The sequence below is a fragment of the Staurois parvus genome, unplaced genomic scaffold (assembly GCF_062004578.1).
Source record: "Staurois parvus isolate SC_StPar_1 unplaced genomic scaffold, SC_StPar_1.0 ptg000126l, whole genome shotgun sequence".
In the NCBI taxonomy this organism is placed as follows: Eukaryota; Metazoa; Chordata; class Amphibia; order Anura; family Ranidae; genus Staurois; species Staurois parvus.
The window spans coordinates 1,525,784-1,541,728 of record NW_028317922.1 but is presented as its reverse complement, the minus strand read 5'-3'; the positions used below and the strand labels follow the sequence as shown (position 1 = coordinate 1,541,728).

The window sequence follows — 15,945 nt, the reverse complement described above, 5'->3', positions numbered from 1 at the left end:
ACAGACAGGTGGACTCTCCTTAAACCTACAACAGATGCCGAAACCCGGGATCGAACCAGGGACCTTTAGATCTTCAGTCTAACGCTCTCCCAACTGAGCTATTTCGGCACATTCCAAAGGAGCAAGCCAGCAGGTGTGTGGCGGCAAGGCGAAGGGGTCTCAGAGACCTTAAAGGAGATCTAAAGTCCCAGCCTACACTTTTATTTTCAAACATCAGCATGGTAATGGCAATAGGAACAATAGGAGCAATAGTTCCCCTTGACAAACCAATGTAAGCTTGCGTCAGTAACCTCCTTTTATGTTGTGATTGCTGTTTCTCTGCTGGCCATCTATTTCCACAATTTCCTGGATTTCCGGCATGGTGTTCAGCTTCTTCTCTGCTCTTTACTTTCATTTTCTAAGGACTGCAGCTCCCATGGTACCTTGCTGCCTGCAAGCTGTGATTCCTGTACTGACTCTGCCTCCTGAAACTCCTCCTCTCAGCAAATCTGTACGTTGGAAATCAGACTCTGTGAAATGTGTGACACAGAAAAGTCTACTCACAGGGCACTGTGAATACATTTCACTGAAATCAAAAAAGAAAATGTTGGTGGATCTTCACAAAGTCAGTTTACAATATTCAAGATTGTTCAAATTCATGCGAGTAGGCTAGAAATCAATGAAATGCAACGTGGGAAGCAATATATGGCTTTACATTTTTAAAGCTAGATAGAGGTTTTGAGGAGTCCAAATACACTGCTCTAAAGAAGCCTTAAACCAGCCGTAGTACTACCAAAGGACCAGAGTGAAGGAAAATGCTCCAAGTGTTCTCTTTTCGAAAGGAACCTTATCTAGCTGCTAACCCTCTTGCTTTTCATCTGACGTAGCCATTTTGAGCCACTTTCCCTGAAAAAGTCATACAGTTTGTAATCTTTCTTCGCTTTAAAGCTTTGCTTTTCATCTGACGTAGCCATTTTCACCCAATTTTCCTGATAAAAGGAATACAATCATACATCTTTCTTCAAACTAAAGTGAAAGGCAAAATCCAAATGACTTGCGTGTATACTGTGTCTTTTGGGACCCTGCAAGAGAAGTGACTCCGCAAGGAAATTGGTTGAATAAGTGATATTGCCTTTTCTAGGAAGGAGTGGTTATGCTTCTCATTTTGTGTGTATGGAAGAAGAAGCGGCCTGCAACCTGAGGAAGCTGAGAATCTTCAGCTGCGCAATTGTAGCTTTTGTCATGGAAGTCATTTCGGACCGCGAAGATACTTTTTCTGACCTGCTTCTGGTTTTCTAGTCTGATGCATCAGCACGAGGAAGAAAATGTATTGGATTTTATTCATCCCATGGTTCAAAAAAGTTCTATTTACTTGCATCAAGTTGTCAAAGACTAGTTTTGGCTGCGCCGTGACTTTTAGTATCTTTCAAAGCCGGCTAAGTCTTGTTCACCCCGGAATGCATTTGATAAGTTGTTTTGCTCGGCTGCGCGCTGCCATTCCTTTCGGACACATTGCATTTCCTCTGTGAAGCAGACTCTTCCACTTGGTTTGATTGGCATAACGCAGGTGAGGGCTGCAACAATGCAACATGCCAGCCTTTTTTTCCCCCAAGGCTTTGCAGCGCTATGTGGTGGTGTAACCTGGTCCTATTGAGAAGAATAGATTTTGGACATGTCCTTGCACGTTGGCTGAGAAAACCATATACTGCGGGAAGTTGTACAATTGCTTTTCTGCTGCGCCCGATACCCTAATATGCACTGAACCAGTTTCTAAACCTTGGTCTTGGTCTGCCCAGTCTTGCCGGGAAGCGTTACACCAAAAGAAACGGAGGCAGTTGCCGAAACCCGGGATTGAACCAGGGACCTTTAGATCTTCAGTCTAACGCTCTCCCAACTGAGCTATTTCGGCTTAAGACATGTGCTTTCCTCAGCAATTGTTGGCTACTATAAGTTGGTGTGACAGGAGCCTATGGAGAATTGAGATTTTTATGCCTATGCATGTTGCCGGAAAAGAGAAAAGGCAGCAAGATTCACAACTAAATTGCTAGTGAGACTAAGCCACCGTTCTGTCATGAGCAACAGACAGGTGAGAAGCCAAAGCATGGAGCATACGCTAGCCCGATTCATGAGAAAAGCAACAGCTCACAGACAGGTGGACTCTCCTTAAACCTACAACAGATGCCGAAACCCAGGATCGAACCAGGGACCTTTAGATCTTCAATCTAACGCTCTCCCAACTGAGCTATTTCGGCACGTTCCAAAGGAGCAAGCCAGCAGGTGTGTGGCGGCAAGGCGAAGGGGTCCCAGAGACCTTAAAGGAGATCTAAAGTCCCAGCCTACACTTTTATTTTCAAACATCAGCATGGTAATTGCAATAGGAACAATAGGAGCAATAGTTCCCCTTGACAAACCAATGTAAGCTTGCCTCAGTAACCTCCTTTTATGTTGTGATTGCTGTTTCTCTGCTGGCCATCTATTTCCACAATTTCCTGGATTTCCGGCATGGTGTTCAGCTTCTTCTCTGCTCTTTACTTTCATTTTCTAAGGACTGCAGCTCCCATGGTACCTTGCTTCCTGCAAGCTGTGATTCCTGTACTGACTCTGCCTCCTGAAACTCCTCCTCTCAGCAAATCTGTACGTTGGAATTCAGACTCTGTGAAATGTGTGACACAGCAAAGTCTACTCACAGGGCACTGTGAATACATTTCACTGAAATCAAAAAAGAAAATGTTGGTGGATCTTCACAAAGTCAGTTTACAATATTCAAGATTGTTCAAATTCATGCGAGTAGGCTAGAAATCAATGAAATGCAACGTGGGAAGCAATATATGGCTTTACATTTTTAAAGCTAGATAGAGGTTTTGAGGAGTCCAAATACACTGCTCTAAAGAAGCCTTAAACCAGCCGTAGTACTACCAAAGGACCAGAGTGAAGGAAAATGCTCCAAGTGTTCTCTTTTCGAAAGGAACCTTATCTAGCTGCTAACCCTCTTGCTTTTCATCTGACGTAGCCATTTTGAGCCACTTTCCCTGAAAAAGTCATACAGTTTGTAATCTTTCTTCGCTTTAAAGCTTTGCTTTTCATCTGACGTAGCCATTTTCACCCAATTTTCCTGATAAAAGGCATACAATCATACATCTTTCTTCAAACTAAAGTGAAAGGCAAAATCAAAATGACTTGCGTGTATACTGTGTCTTTTGGGACCCTGCAAGAGAAGTGACTCCGCAAGGAAATTGGTTGAATAAGTGATATTGCCTTTTCTAGGAAGGAGTGGTTATGCTTCTCATTTTGTGTGCATGGAAGAAGAAGCGGCCTGCAACCTGAGGAAGCTGAGAATATTCAGCTGCGCAATTGTAACTTTTGTCATGGAAGTCATTTCGGACCGCGAAGATACTTTTTCTGACCTGCTTCTGGTTTCTAGTCTGATGCATCAGCACGAGGAAGAAAATGTATTGGATTTTATTCATCCCATGGTTCAAAAAAGTTCTATTTACTTGCATCAAGTTGTCAAAGACTAGTTTTGGCAGCGCCGTGACTTTTAGTATCTTTCAAAGCCGGCTAAGTCTTGTTCACCCCGGAATGCATTTGATAAGTTGTTTTGCTCGGCTGCGCGCTGCCATTCCTTTCGGACACATTGCATTTCCTCTGTGAAGCAGACTCTTCCACTTGGTTTGATTGGCATAACGCAGGTGAGGGCTGCAACAATGCAACATGCCAGCCTTTTTTTCCCCCAAGGCTTTGCAGTGCTATGTGGTGGTGTAACCTGGTCCTATTGAGTAGAATAGATTTTGGACATGTCCTTGCACGTTGGCTGAGAAAACCATATACTGCGGGAAGTTGTACAATTGCTTTTCTGCTGCGCCCGAGACCCTAATATGCACTGAACCAGTTTCTAAACCTTGGTCTTGGTCTGCCCAGTCTTGCCGGGAAGCGTTACACCAAAAGAAACGCAGGCAGTTGCCGAAACCCAGGATTGAACCAGGGACCTTTAGATCTTCAGTCTAACGCTCTCCCAACTGAGCTATTTCGGCTTAAGATGTGTGCTTTCCTCAGCAATTGTTGGCTACTATAAGTTGGTGTGACAGGAGCCTATGGAGAATTGAGATTTTTATGCCTATGCATGTTGCCGGAAAAGAGAAAAGGCAGCAAGATTCACGACTAAATTGCCAGTGAGACTAAGCCACCGTTCTGTCATGAGCAACAGACAGGTGAGAAGCCAAAGAATGGAGCATACGCTAGCCCGATTCATGAGAAAAGCAACAGCTCACAGACAGGTGGACTCTCCTTAAACCTACAACAGATGCCGAAACCCGGGATCGAACCAGGGACCTTTAGATCTTCAGTCTAACGCTCTCCCAACTGAGTTATTTCGGCACGTTCCAAATGAGCAAGCCAGCAGGTGTGTGGCGGTAAGGCGAAGGGGTCCCAGAGACCTTAAAGGAGATCTAAAGTCCCAGCCTAAACTTTTATTTTCAAACATCAGCATGGTAATGGCAATAGGAACAATAGGAGCAATAGTTCCCCTTGACAAACCAATGTAAGCTTGCCTCAGTAACCTCCTTTTATGTTGTGATTGCTGTTTCTCTGCTGGCCATCTATTTCCACAATTTCCTGGATTTCCGGCATGGTGTTCAGCTTCTTCTCTGCTCTTTACTTTCATTTTCTAAGGACTGCAGCTCCCATGGTACCTTGCTGCCTGCAAGCTGTGATTCCTTTACTGACTCTGCCTCCTGAAACTCCTCCTCTCAGCAAATCTGTACGTTGGAAATCAGACTCTGTGAAATGTGTGACACAGCAAAGTGTATTCACAGGGCACTGTGAATACATTTCACTGAAATCAAAAAAGAAAATGTTGGTGGATCTTCACAAAGTCAGTTTACAATATTCAAGATTGTTCAAATTCATGCGAGTAGGCTAGAAATCAATGAAATGCAACGTGGGAAGCAATATATGGCTTTACATTTTTAAAGCTAGATAGAGGTTTTGAGGAGTCCAAATACACTGCTCTAAAGAAGCCTTAAACCAGCCGTAGTACTACCAAAGGACCAGAGTGAAGGAAAATGCTCCAAGTGTTCTCTTTTCGAAAGGAACCTTATCTAGCTGCTAACCCTCTTGCTTTTCATCTGACGTAGCCATTTTGAGCCACTTTCCCTGAAAAAGTCATACAGTTTGTAATCTTTCTTCGCTTTAAAGCTTTGCTTTTCATCTGACGTAGCCATTTTCACCCAATTTTCCTGATAAAAGGCATACAATCATACATCTTTCTTCAAACTAAAGTGAAAGGCAAAATCAAAATGACTTGCGTGTATACTGTGTCTTTTGGGACCCTGCAAGAGAAGTGACTCCGCAAGGAAATTGGTTGAATAAGTGATATTGCCTTTTCTAGGAAGGAGTGGTTATGCTTCTCATTTTGTGTGCATGGAAGAAGAAGCGGCCTGCAACCTGAGGAAGCTGAGAATCTTCAGCTGCGCAATTGTAGCTTTTGTCATGGAAGTCATTTCGGACCGCGAAGATACTTTTTCTGACCTGCTTCTGGTTTCTAGTCTAATGCAACAGCACGAGGAAGAAAATGTATTGGATTTTATTCATCCCATGGTTCAAAAAAGTTCTATTTACTTGCATCAAGTTGTCAAAGACTAGTTTTGGCGGCGCCGTGACTTTTAGTATCTTTCAAAGCCGGCTAAGTCTTGTTCACCCCGGAATGCATTTGATAAGTTGTTTTGCTCGGCTGCGCACTGCCATTCCTTTCGGACACATTGCATTTCCTCTGTGAAGCAGACTCTTCCACTTGGTTTGATTGGCATAATGCAGGTGAGGGCTGCAACAATGCAACATGCCAGCCTTTTTTTCCCCCAAGGGTTTGCAGCGCTATGTGGTGGTGTTACCTGGTCCTATTGAGAAGAATAGATTTTGGACATGTCCTTGCACGTTGGCTGAGAAAACCATATACTGCGGGAAGTTGTACAATTGCTTTTCTGCTGCGCCCGAGACCCTAATATGCACTGACCCAGTTTCTAAACCTTGGTCTTGGTCTTGGTCTGCCCAGTCTTGCCGGGAAGCGTTACACCAAAACAAACACAGGCAGTTGCCGAAACCCGGGATTGAACCAGGGACCTTTAGATCTTCAGTCTAACGCTCTCCCAACTGAGCTATTTCGGCTTAAGACGTGTGCTTTCCTCAGCAATTGTTGGCTACTATAAGTTGGTGTGACAGGAGCCTATGGAGAATTGAGATTTTTATGCCTATGCATGTTGCCGGAAAAGAGAAAAGGCAGCAAGATTCACGACTAAATTGCCAGGGAGACTAAGCCACCGTTCTGTCATGAGCAACAGACAGGTGAGAAGCCAAAGCATGGAGCATACGCTAGCCCGATTCATGAGAAAAGCAACAGCTCACAGACAGGTGGACTCTCCTTAAATCTACAACAGATGCCGAAACCCGGGATCGAACCAGGGACCTTTAGATCTTCAGTCTAACGCTCTCCCAACTGAGCTATTTCGGCACGTTCCAAATGAGCAAGCCAGCAGGTGTGTGGCGGCAAGGCGAAGGGGTCCCAGAGACCTTAAAGGAGATCTAAAGTCCCAGCCTACACTTTTATTTTCAAACATCAGCATGGTAATGGCAATAGGAACAATAGGAGCAATAGTTCCCCTTGACAAACCAATGTAAGCTTGCCTCAGTAACCTCCTTTTATGTTGTGATTGCTGTTTCTCTGCTGGCCATCTATTTCCACAATTTCCTGGATTTCCGGCATGGTGTTCAGCTTCTTCTCTGCTCTTTACTTTCATTTTCTAAGGACTGCAGCTCCCATGGTACCTTGCTGCCTGCAAGCTGTGATTCCTGTACTGACTCTGCCTCCTGAAACTCCTCCTCTCAGCAAATCTGTACGTTGGAAATCAGACTCTGTGAAATGTGTGACACAGCAAAGTCTACTCACAGGGCACTGTGAATACATTTCACTGAAATCAAAAAAGAAAATGTTGGTGGATCTTCACAAAGTCAGTTTACAATATTCAAGATTGTTCAAATTCATGCGAGTAGGCTAGAAATCAATGAAATGCAACGTGGGAAGCAATATATGGCTTTACATTTTTAAAGCTAGATAGAGGTTTTGAGGAGTCCAAATACACTGCTCTAAAGAAGCCTTAAACCAGCCGTAGTACTACCAAAGGACCAGAGTGAAGGAAAATGCTCCAAGTGTTCTCTTTTCGAAAGGAACCTTATCTAGCTGCTAACCCTCTTGCTTTTCATCTGACGTAGCCATTTTGAGCCACTTTCCCTGAAAAAGTCATACAGTTTGTAATCTTTCTTCGCTTTAAAGCTTTGCTTTTCATCTGACGTAGCCATTTTCACCCAATTTTCCTGATAAAAGGCATACAATCATACATCTTTCTTCAAACTAAAGTGAAAGGCAAAATCCAAATGACTTGCGTGTATACTGTGTCTTTTGGGACCCTGCAAGAGAAGTGACTCCGCAAGGAAATTGGTTGAATAAGTGATATTGCCTTTTCTAGGAAGGAGTGGTTATGCTTCTCATTTTGTGTGTATGGAAGAAGAAGCGGCCTGCAACCTGAGGAAGCTGAGAATCTTCAGCTGCGCAATTGTAGCTTTTGTCATGGAAGTCATTTCGGACCGCGAAGATACTTTTTCTGACCTGCTTCTGGTTTTCTAGTCTGATGCATCAGCACGAGGAAGAAAATGTATTGGATTTTATTCATCCCATGGTTCAAAAAAGTTCTATTTACTTGCATCAAGTTGTCAAAGACTAGTTTTGGCGGCGCCGTGACTTTTAGTATCTTTCAAAGCCGGCTAAGTCTTGTTCACCCCGGAATGCATTTGATAAGTTGTTTTGCTCGGCTGCGCGCTGCCATTCCTTTCGGACACATTGCATTTCCTCTGTGAAGCAGACTCTTCCACTTGGTTTGATTGGCATAATGCAGGTGAGGGCTGCAACAATGCAACATGCCAGCCTTTTTTTCCCCCAAGGCTTTGCAGCGCTATGTGGTGGTGTAACCTGGTCCTATTGAGAAGAATAGATTTTGGAAATGTCCTTGCACGTTGGCTGAGAAAACCATATACTGCGGGAAGTTGTACAATTGCTTTTCTGCTGTGCCCGAGACCCTAATATGCACTGAACCAGTTTCTAAACCTTGGTCTTGGTCTGCCCAGTCTTGCCGGGAAGCGTTACACCAAAAGAAACGCAGGCAGTTGCCGAAACCCGGAATAGAACCAGGGACCTTTAGATCTTCAGTCTAACGCTCTCCCAACTGAGCTATTTCGGCTTAAGACGTGTGCTTTCCTCAGCAATTGTTGGCTACTATAAGTTGGTGTTACAGGAGCCTATGGAGAATTGAGATTTTTATGCCTATGCATGTTGCCGGAAAAGAGAAAAGGCAGCAAGATTCACGACTAAATTGCCAGTGAGACTAAGCCACCGTTCAGTCATGAGCAACAGACAGGTGAGAAGCCAATGCATGGAGCATACGCTAGCCCGATTCATGAGAAAAGCAACAGCTCACAGACAGGTGGACTCTCCTTAAACCTACAACAGATGCCGAAACCCGGGATCGAACCAGGGACCTTTAGATCTTCAGTCTAACGCTCTCCCAACTGAGCTATTTCGGCACATTCCAAAGGAGCAAGCCAGCAGGTGTGTGGCGGCAAGGCGAAGGGGTCCCAGAGACCTTAAAGGAGATCTAAAGTCCCAGCCTACACTTTTATTTTCAAACATCAGCATGGTAATGGCAATAGGAACAATAGGAGCAATAGTTCCCCTTGACAAACCAATGTAAGCTTGCGTCAGTAACCTCCTTTTATGTTGTGATTGCTGTTTCTCTGCTGGCCATCTATTTCCACAATTTCCTGGATTTCCGGCATGGTGTTCAGCTTCTTCTCTGCTCTTTACTTTCATTTTCTAAGGACTGCAGCTCCCATGGTACCTTGCTGCCTGCAAGCTGTGATTCCTGTACTGACTCTGCCTCCTGAAACTCCTCCTCTCAGCAAATCTGTACGTTGGAAATCAGACTCTGTGAAATGTGTGACACAGAAAAGTCTACTCACAGGGCACTGTGAATACATTTCACTGAAATCAAAAAAGAAAATGTTGGTGGATCTTCACAAAGTCAGTTTACAATATTCAAGATTGTTCAAATTCATGCGAGTAGGCTAGAAATCAATGAAATGCAACGTGGGAAGCAATATATGGCTTTACATTTTTAAAGCTAGATAGAGGTTTTGAGGAGTCCAAATACACTGCTCTAAAGAAGCCTTAAACCAGCCGTAGTACTACCAAAGGACCAGAGTGAAGGAAAATGCTCCAAGTGTTCTCTTTTCGAAAGGAACCTTATCTAGCTGCTAACCCTCTTGCTTTTCATCTGACGTAGCCATTTTGAGCCACTTTCCCTGAAAAAGTCATACAGTTTGTAATCTTTCTTCGCTTTAAAGCTTTGCTTTTCATCTGACGTAGCCATTTTCACCCAATTTTCCTGATAAAAGGAATACAATCATACATCTTTCTTCAAACTAAAGTGAAAGGCAAAATCCAAATGACTTGCGTGTATACTGTGTCTTTTGGGACCCTGCAAGAGAAGTGACTCCGCAAGGAAATTGGTTGAATAAGTGATATTGCCTTTTCTAGGAAGGAGTGGTTATGCTTCTCATTTTGTGTGTATGGAAGAAGAAGCGGCCTGCAACCTGAGGAAGCTGAGAATCTTCAGCTGCGCAATTGTAGCTTTTGTCATGGAAGTCATTTCGGACCGCGAAGATACTTTTTCTGACCTGCTTCTGGTTTTCTAGTCTGATGCATCAGCTTGAGGAAGAAAATGTATTGGATTTTATTCATCCCATGGTTCAAAAAAGTTCTATTTACTTGCATCAAGTTGTCAAAGACTAGTTTTGGCTGCGCCGTGACTTTTAGTATCTTTCAAAGCCGGCTAAGTCTTGTTCACCCCGGAATGCATTTGATAAGTTGTTTTGCTCGGCTGCGCGCTGCCATTCCTTTCGGACACATTGCATTTCCTCTGTGAAGCAGACTCTTCCACTTGGTTTGATTGGCATAACGCAGGTGTGGGCTGCAACAATGCAACATGCCAGCCTTTTTTTCCCCCAAGGCTTTGCAGCGCTATGTGGTGGTGTAACCTGGTCCTATTGAGAAGAATAGATTTTGGACATGTCCTTGCACGTTGGCTGAGAAAACCATATACTGCGGGAAGTTGTACAATTGCTTTTCTGCTGCGCCCGAGACCCTAATATGCACTGAACCAGTTTCTAAACCTTGGTCTTGGTCTGCCCAGTCTTGCCGGGAAGCGTTACACCAAAAGAAACGGAGGCAGTTGCCGAAACCCGGGATTGAACCAGGGACCTTTAGATCTTCAGTCTAATGCTCTCCCAACTGAGCTATTTCGGCTTAAGACATGTGCTTTCCTCAGCAATTGTTGGCTACTATAAGTTGGTGTGACAGGAGCCTATGGAGAATTGAGATTTTTATGCCTATGCATGTTGCCGGAAAAGAGAAAAGGCAGCAAGATTCACGACTAAATTGCTAGTGAGACTAAGCCACCGTTCTGTCATGAGCAACAGACAGGTGAGAAGCCAAAGCATGGAGCATACGCTAGCCCGATTCATGAGAAAAGCAACAGCTCACAGACAGGTGGACTCTCCTTAAACCTACAACAGATGCCGAAACCCGGGATCGAACCAGGGACCTTTAGATCTTCAGTCTAACGCTCTCCCAACTGAGCTATTTCGGCACGTTCCAAAGGAGCAAGCCAGCAGGTGTGTGGCGGCAAGGTGAAGGGGTCCCAGAGACCTTAAAGGAGATCTAAAGTCCCAGCCTACACTTTTATTTTCAAACATCAGCATGGTAATTGCAATAGGAACAATAGGAGCAATAGTTCCCCTTGACAAACCAATGTAAGCTTGCCTCAGTAACCTCCTTTTATGTTGTGATTGCTGTTTCTCTGCTGGCCATCTATTTCCACAATTTCCTGGATTTCCGGCATGGTGTTCAGCTTCTTCTCTGCTCTTTACTTTCATTTTCTAAGGACTGCAGCTCCCATGGTACCTTGCTTCCTGCAAGCTGTGATTCCTGTACTGACTCTGCCTCCTGAAACTCCTCCTCTCAGCAAATCTGTACGTTGGAATTCAGACTCTGTGAAATGTGTGACACAGCAAAGTCTACTCACAGGGCACTGTGAATACATTTCACTGAAATCAAAAAAGAAAATGTTGGTGGATCTTCACAAAGTCAGTTTACAATATTCAAGATTGTTCAAATTCATGCGAGTAGGCTAGAAATCAATGAAATGCAACGTGGGAAGCAATATATGGCTTTACATTTTTAAAGCTAGATAGAGGTTTTGAGGAGTCCAAATACACTGCTCTAAAGAAGCCTTAAACCAGCCGTAGTACTACCAAAGGACCAGAGTGAAGGAAAATGCTCCAAGTGTTCTCTTTTCGAAAGGAACCTTATCTAGCTGCTAACCCTCTTGCTTTTCATCTGACGTAGCCATTTTGAGCCACTTTCCCTGAAAAAGTCATACAGTTTGTAATCTTTCTTCGCTTTAAAGCTTTGCTTTTCATCTGACGTAGCCATTTTCACCCAATTTTCCTGATAAAAGGAATACAATCATACATCTTTCTTCAAACTAAAGTGAAAGGCAAAATCCAAATGACTTGCGTGTATACTGTGTCTTTTGGGACCCTGCAAGAGAAGTGACTCCGCAAGGAAATTGGTTGAATAAGTGATATTGCCTTTTCTAGGAAGGAGTGGTTATGCTTCTCATTTTGTGTGTATGGAAGAAGAAGCGGCCTGCAACCTGAGGAAGCTGAGAATCTTCAGCTGCGCAATTGTAGCTTTTGTCATGGAAGTCATTTCGGACCGCGAAGATACTTTTTCTGACCTGCTTCTGGTTTTCTAGTCTGATGCATCAGCACGAGGAAGAAAATGTATTGGATTTTATTCATCCCATGGTTCAAAAAAGTTCTATTTACTTGCATCAAGTTGTCAAAGACTAGTTTTGGCTGCGCCGTGACTTTTAGTATCTTTCAAAGCCGGCTAAGTCTTGTTCACCCCGGAATGCATTTGATAAGTTGTTTTGCTCGGCTGCGCGCTGCCATTCCTTTCGGACACATTGCATTTCCTCTGTGAAGCAGACTCTTCCACTTGGTTTGATTGGCATAACGCAGGTGAGGGCTGCAACAATGCAACATGCCAGCCTTTTTTTCCCCCAAGGCTTTGCAAGCGCTATGTGGTGGTGTAACCTGGTCCTATTGAGAAGAATAGATTTTGGACATGTCCTTGCACGTTGGCTGAGAAAACCATATACTGCGGGAAGTTGTACAATTGCTTTTCTGCTGCGCCCAACACCCTAATATGCACTGAACCAGTTTCTAAACCTTGGTCTTGGTCTGCCCAGTCTTGCCGGGAAGCGTTACACCAAAAGAAACGGGGGCAGTTGCCGAAACCCGGGATTGAACCAGGGACCTTTAGATCTTCAGTCTAACGCTCTCCCAACTGAGCTATTTCGGCTTAAGACATGTGCTTTCCTCAGCAATTGTTGGCTACTATAAGTTGGTGTGACAGGAGCCTATGGAGAATTGAGATTTTTATGCCTATGCATGTTGCCGGAAAAGAGAAAAGGCAGCAAGATTCACGACTAAATTGCTAGTGAGACTAAGCCACCGTTCTGTCATGAGCAACAGACAGGTGAGAAGCCAAAGCATGGAGCATACGCTAGCCCGATTCATGAGAAAAGCAACAGCTCACAGACAGGTGGACTCTCCTTAAACCTACAACAGATGCCGAAACCCGGGATCGAACCAGGGACCTTTAGATCTTCAGTCTAACGCTCTCCCAACTGAGCTATTTCGGCACGTTCCAAAGGAGCAAGCCAGCAGGTGTGTGGCGGCAAGGTGAAGGGGTCCCAGAGACCTTAAAGGAGATCTAAAGTCCCAGCCTACACTTTTATTTTCAAACATCAGCATGGTAATTGCAATAGGAACAATAGGAGCAATAGTTCCCCTTGACAAACCAATGTAAGCTTGCCTCAGTAACCTCCTTTTATGTTGTGATTGCTGTTTCTCTGCTGGCCATCTATTTCCACAATTTCCTGGATTTCCGGCATGGTGTTCAGCTTCTTCTCTGCTCTTTACTTTCATTTTCTAAGGACTGCAGCTCCCATGGTACCTTGCTTCCTGCAAGCTGTGATTCCTGTACTGACTCTGCCTCCTGAAACTCCTCCTCTCAGCAAATCTGTACGTTGGAATTCAGACTCTGTGAAATGTGTGACACAGCAAAGTCTACTCACAGGGCACTGTGAATACATTTCACTGAAATCAAAAAAGAAAATGTTGGTGGATCTTCACAAAGTCAGTTTACAATATTCAAGATTGTTCAAATTCATGCGAGTAGGCTAGAAATCAATGAAATGCAACGTGGGAAGCAATATATGGCTTTACATTTTTAAAGCTAGATAGAGGTTTTGAGGAGTCCAAATACACTGCTCTAAAGAAGCCTTAAACCAGCCGTAGTACTACCAAAGGACCAGAGTGAAGGAAAATGCTCCAAGTGTTCTCTTTTCGAAAGGAACCTTATCTAGCTGCTAACCCTCTTGCTTTTCATCTGACGTAGCCATTTTGAGCCACTTTCCCTGAAAAAGTCATACAGTTTGTAATCTTTCTTCGCTTTAAAGCTTTGCTTTTCATCTGACGTAGCCATTTTCACCCAATTTTCCTGATAAAAGGAATACAATCATACATCTTTCTTCAAACTAAAGTGAAAGGCAAAATCCAAATGACTTGCGTGTATACTGTGTCTTTTGGGACCCTGCAAGAGAAGTGACTCCGCAAGGAAATTGGTTGAATAAGTGATATTGCCTTTTCTAGGAAGGAGTGGTTATGCTTCTCATTTTGTGTGTATGGAAGAAGAAGCGGCCTGCAACCTGAGGAAGCTGAGAATCTTCAGCTGCGCAATTGTAGCTTTTGTCATGGAAGTCATTTCGGACCGCGAAGATACTTTTTCTGACCTGCTTCTGGTTTTCTAGTCTGATGCATCAGCACGAGGAAGAAAATGTATTGGATTTTATTCATCCCATGGTTCAAAAAAGTTCTATTTACTTGCATCAAGTTGTCAAAGACTAGTTTTGGCTGCGCCGTGACTTTTAGTATCTTTCAAAGCCGGCTAAGTCTTGTTCACCCCGGAATGCATTTGATAAGTTGTTTTGCTCGGCTGCGCGCTGCCATTCCTTTCGGACACATTGCATTTCCTCTGTGAAGCAGACTCTTCCACTTGGTTTGATTGGCATAACGCAGGTGAGGGCTGCAACAATGCAACATGCCAGCCTTTTTTTCCCCCAAGGCTTTGCAAGCGCTATGTGGTGGTGTAACCTGGTCCTATTGAGAAGAATAGATTTTGGACATGTCCTTGCACGTTGGCTGAGAAAACCATATACTGCGGGAAGTTGTACAATTGCTTTTCTGCTGCGCCCAACACCCTAATATGCACTGAACCAGTTTCTAAACCTTGGTCTTGGTCTGCCCAGTCTTGCCGGGAAGCGTTACACCAAAAGAAACGGGGGCAGTTGCCGAAACCCGGGATTGAACCAGGGACCTTTAGATCTTCAGTCTAACGCTCTCCCAACTGAGCTATTTCGGCTTAAGACATGTGCTTTCCTCAGCAATTGTTGGCTACTATAAGTTGGTGTGACAGGAGCCTATGGAGAATTGAGATTTTTATGCCTATGCATGTTGCCGGAAAAGAGAAAAGGCAGCAAGATTCACGACTAAATTGCTAGTGAGACTAAGCCACCGTTCTGTCATGAGCAACAGACAGGTGAGAAGCCAAAGCATGGAGCATACGCTAGCCCGATTCATGAGAAAAGCAACAGCTCACAGACAGGTGGACTCTCCTTAAACCTACAACAGATGCCGAAACCCGGGATCGAACCAGGGACCTTTAGATCTTCAGTCTAACGCTCTCCCAACTGAGCTATTTCGGCACATTCCAAAGGAGCAAGCCAGCAGGTGTGTGGCGGCAAGGCGAAGGGGTCCCAGAGACCTTAAAGGAGATCTAAAGTCCCAGCCTACACTTTTATTTTCAAACATCAGCATGGTAATTGCAATAGGAACAATAGGAGCAATAGTTCCCCTTGACAAACCAATGTAAGCTTGCCTCAGTAACCTCCTTTTATGTTGTGATTGCTGTTTCTCTGCTGGCCATCTATTTCCACAATTTCCTGGATTTCCGGCATGGTGTTCAGCTTCTTCTCTGCTCTTTACTTTCATTTTCTAAGGACTGCAGCTCCCATGGTACCTTGCTTCCTGCAAGCTGTGATTCCTGTACTGACTCTGCCTCTTGAAACTCCTCCTCTCAGCAAATCTGTACGTTGGAATTCAGACTCTGTGAAATGTGTGACACAGCAAAGTCTACTCACAGGGCACTGTGAATACATTTCACTGAAATCAAAAAAGAAAATGTTGGTGGATCTTCACAAAGTCAGTTTACAATATTCAAGATTGTTCAAATTCATGCGAGTAGGCTAGAAATCAATGAAATGCAACGTGGGAAGCAATATATGGCTTTACATTTTTAAAGCTAGATAGAGGTTTTGAGGAGTCCAAATACACTGCTCTAAAGAAGCCTTAAACCAGCTGTAGTTCTACCAAAGGACCAGAGTGAAGGAAAATGCTCCAAGTGTTCTCTTTTCGAAAGGAACCTTATCTAGCTGCTAACCCTCTTGCTTTTCATCTGACGTAGCCATTTTGAGCCACTTTCCCTGAAAAAGTCATACAGTTTGTAATCTTTCTTCGCTTTAAAGCTTTGCTTTTCATCTGACGTAGCCATTTTCACCCAATTTTCCTGATAAAAGGCATACAATCATACATCTTTCTTCAAACTAAAGTGAAAGGCAAAATCAAAATGACTTGCGTGTATACTGTGTCTTTTGGGACCCTGCAAGAGAAGTGACT

General features: G+C 43.9%; 11 non-coding genes across 11 annotated transcripts; all 11 read right to left on the bottom strand.

Annotated features, from left to right (window-relative positions):
- Window positions 1-35: 35 nt before the first annotated feature.
- On the bottom strand, window positions 36-108 carry TRNAF-GAA (transfer RNA phenylalanine (anticodon GAA)). The gene has a single exon. It is a non-coding gene; the product is annotated as a tRNA-Phe (tRNA).
- A 1,707-nt stretch (window positions 109-1,815) lies between these two features.
- Window positions 1,816-1,888, bottom strand: TRNAF-GAA (transfer RNA phenylalanine (anticodon GAA)). Its single transcript has one exon. It is a non-coding gene; the product is annotated as a tRNA-Phe (tRNA).
- A 4,177-nt stretch (window positions 1,889-6,065) lies between these two features.
- On the bottom strand, window positions 6,066-6,138 carry TRNAF-GAA (transfer RNA phenylalanine (anticodon GAA)). Its single transcript has one exon. It is a non-coding gene; the product is annotated as a tRNA-Phe (tRNA).
- Window positions 6,139-6,408: 270 nt separating this feature from the next.
- On the bottom strand, window positions 6,409-6,481 carry TRNAF-GAA (transfer RNA phenylalanine (anticodon GAA)). Its single transcript has one exon. It is a non-coding gene; the product is annotated as a tRNA-Phe (tRNA).
- A 2,050-nt stretch (window positions 6,482-8,531) lies between these two features.
- On the bottom strand, window positions 8,532-8,604 carry TRNAF-GAA (transfer RNA phenylalanine (anticodon GAA)). The gene has a single exon. It is a non-coding gene; the product is annotated as a tRNA-Phe (tRNA).
- A 1,707-nt stretch (window positions 8,605-10,311) lies between these two features.
- Window positions 10,312-10,384, bottom strand: TRNAF-GAA (transfer RNA phenylalanine (anticodon GAA)). Its single transcript has one exon. It is a non-coding gene; the product is annotated as a tRNA-Phe (tRNA).
- Window positions 10,385-10,654: 270 nt separating this feature from the next.
- TRNAF-GAA (transfer RNA phenylalanine (anticodon GAA)) lies at window positions 10,655-10,727 on the bottom strand. Its single transcript has one exon. It is a non-coding gene; the product is annotated as a tRNA-Phe (tRNA).
- Window positions 10,728-12,435: 1,708 nt separating this feature from the next.
- Window positions 12,436-12,508, bottom strand: TRNAF-GAA (transfer RNA phenylalanine (anticodon GAA)). The gene has a single exon. It is a non-coding gene; the product is annotated as a tRNA-Phe (tRNA).
- Window positions 12,509-12,778: 270 nt separating this feature from the next.
- On the bottom strand, window positions 12,779-12,851 carry TRNAF-GAA (transfer RNA phenylalanine (anticodon GAA)). Its single transcript has one exon. It is a non-coding gene; the product is annotated as a tRNA-Phe (tRNA).
- A 1,708-nt stretch (window positions 12,852-14,559) lies between these two features.
- On the bottom strand, window positions 14,560-14,632 carry TRNAF-GAA (transfer RNA phenylalanine (anticodon GAA)). The gene has a single exon. It is a non-coding gene; the product is annotated as a tRNA-Phe (tRNA).
- Window positions 14,633-14,902: 270 nt separating this feature from the next.
- TRNAF-GAA (transfer RNA phenylalanine (anticodon GAA)) lies at window positions 14,903-14,975 on the bottom strand. Its single transcript has one exon. It is a non-coding gene; the product is annotated as a tRNA-Phe (tRNA).
- Window positions 14,976-15,945: the final 970 nt, after the last annotated feature.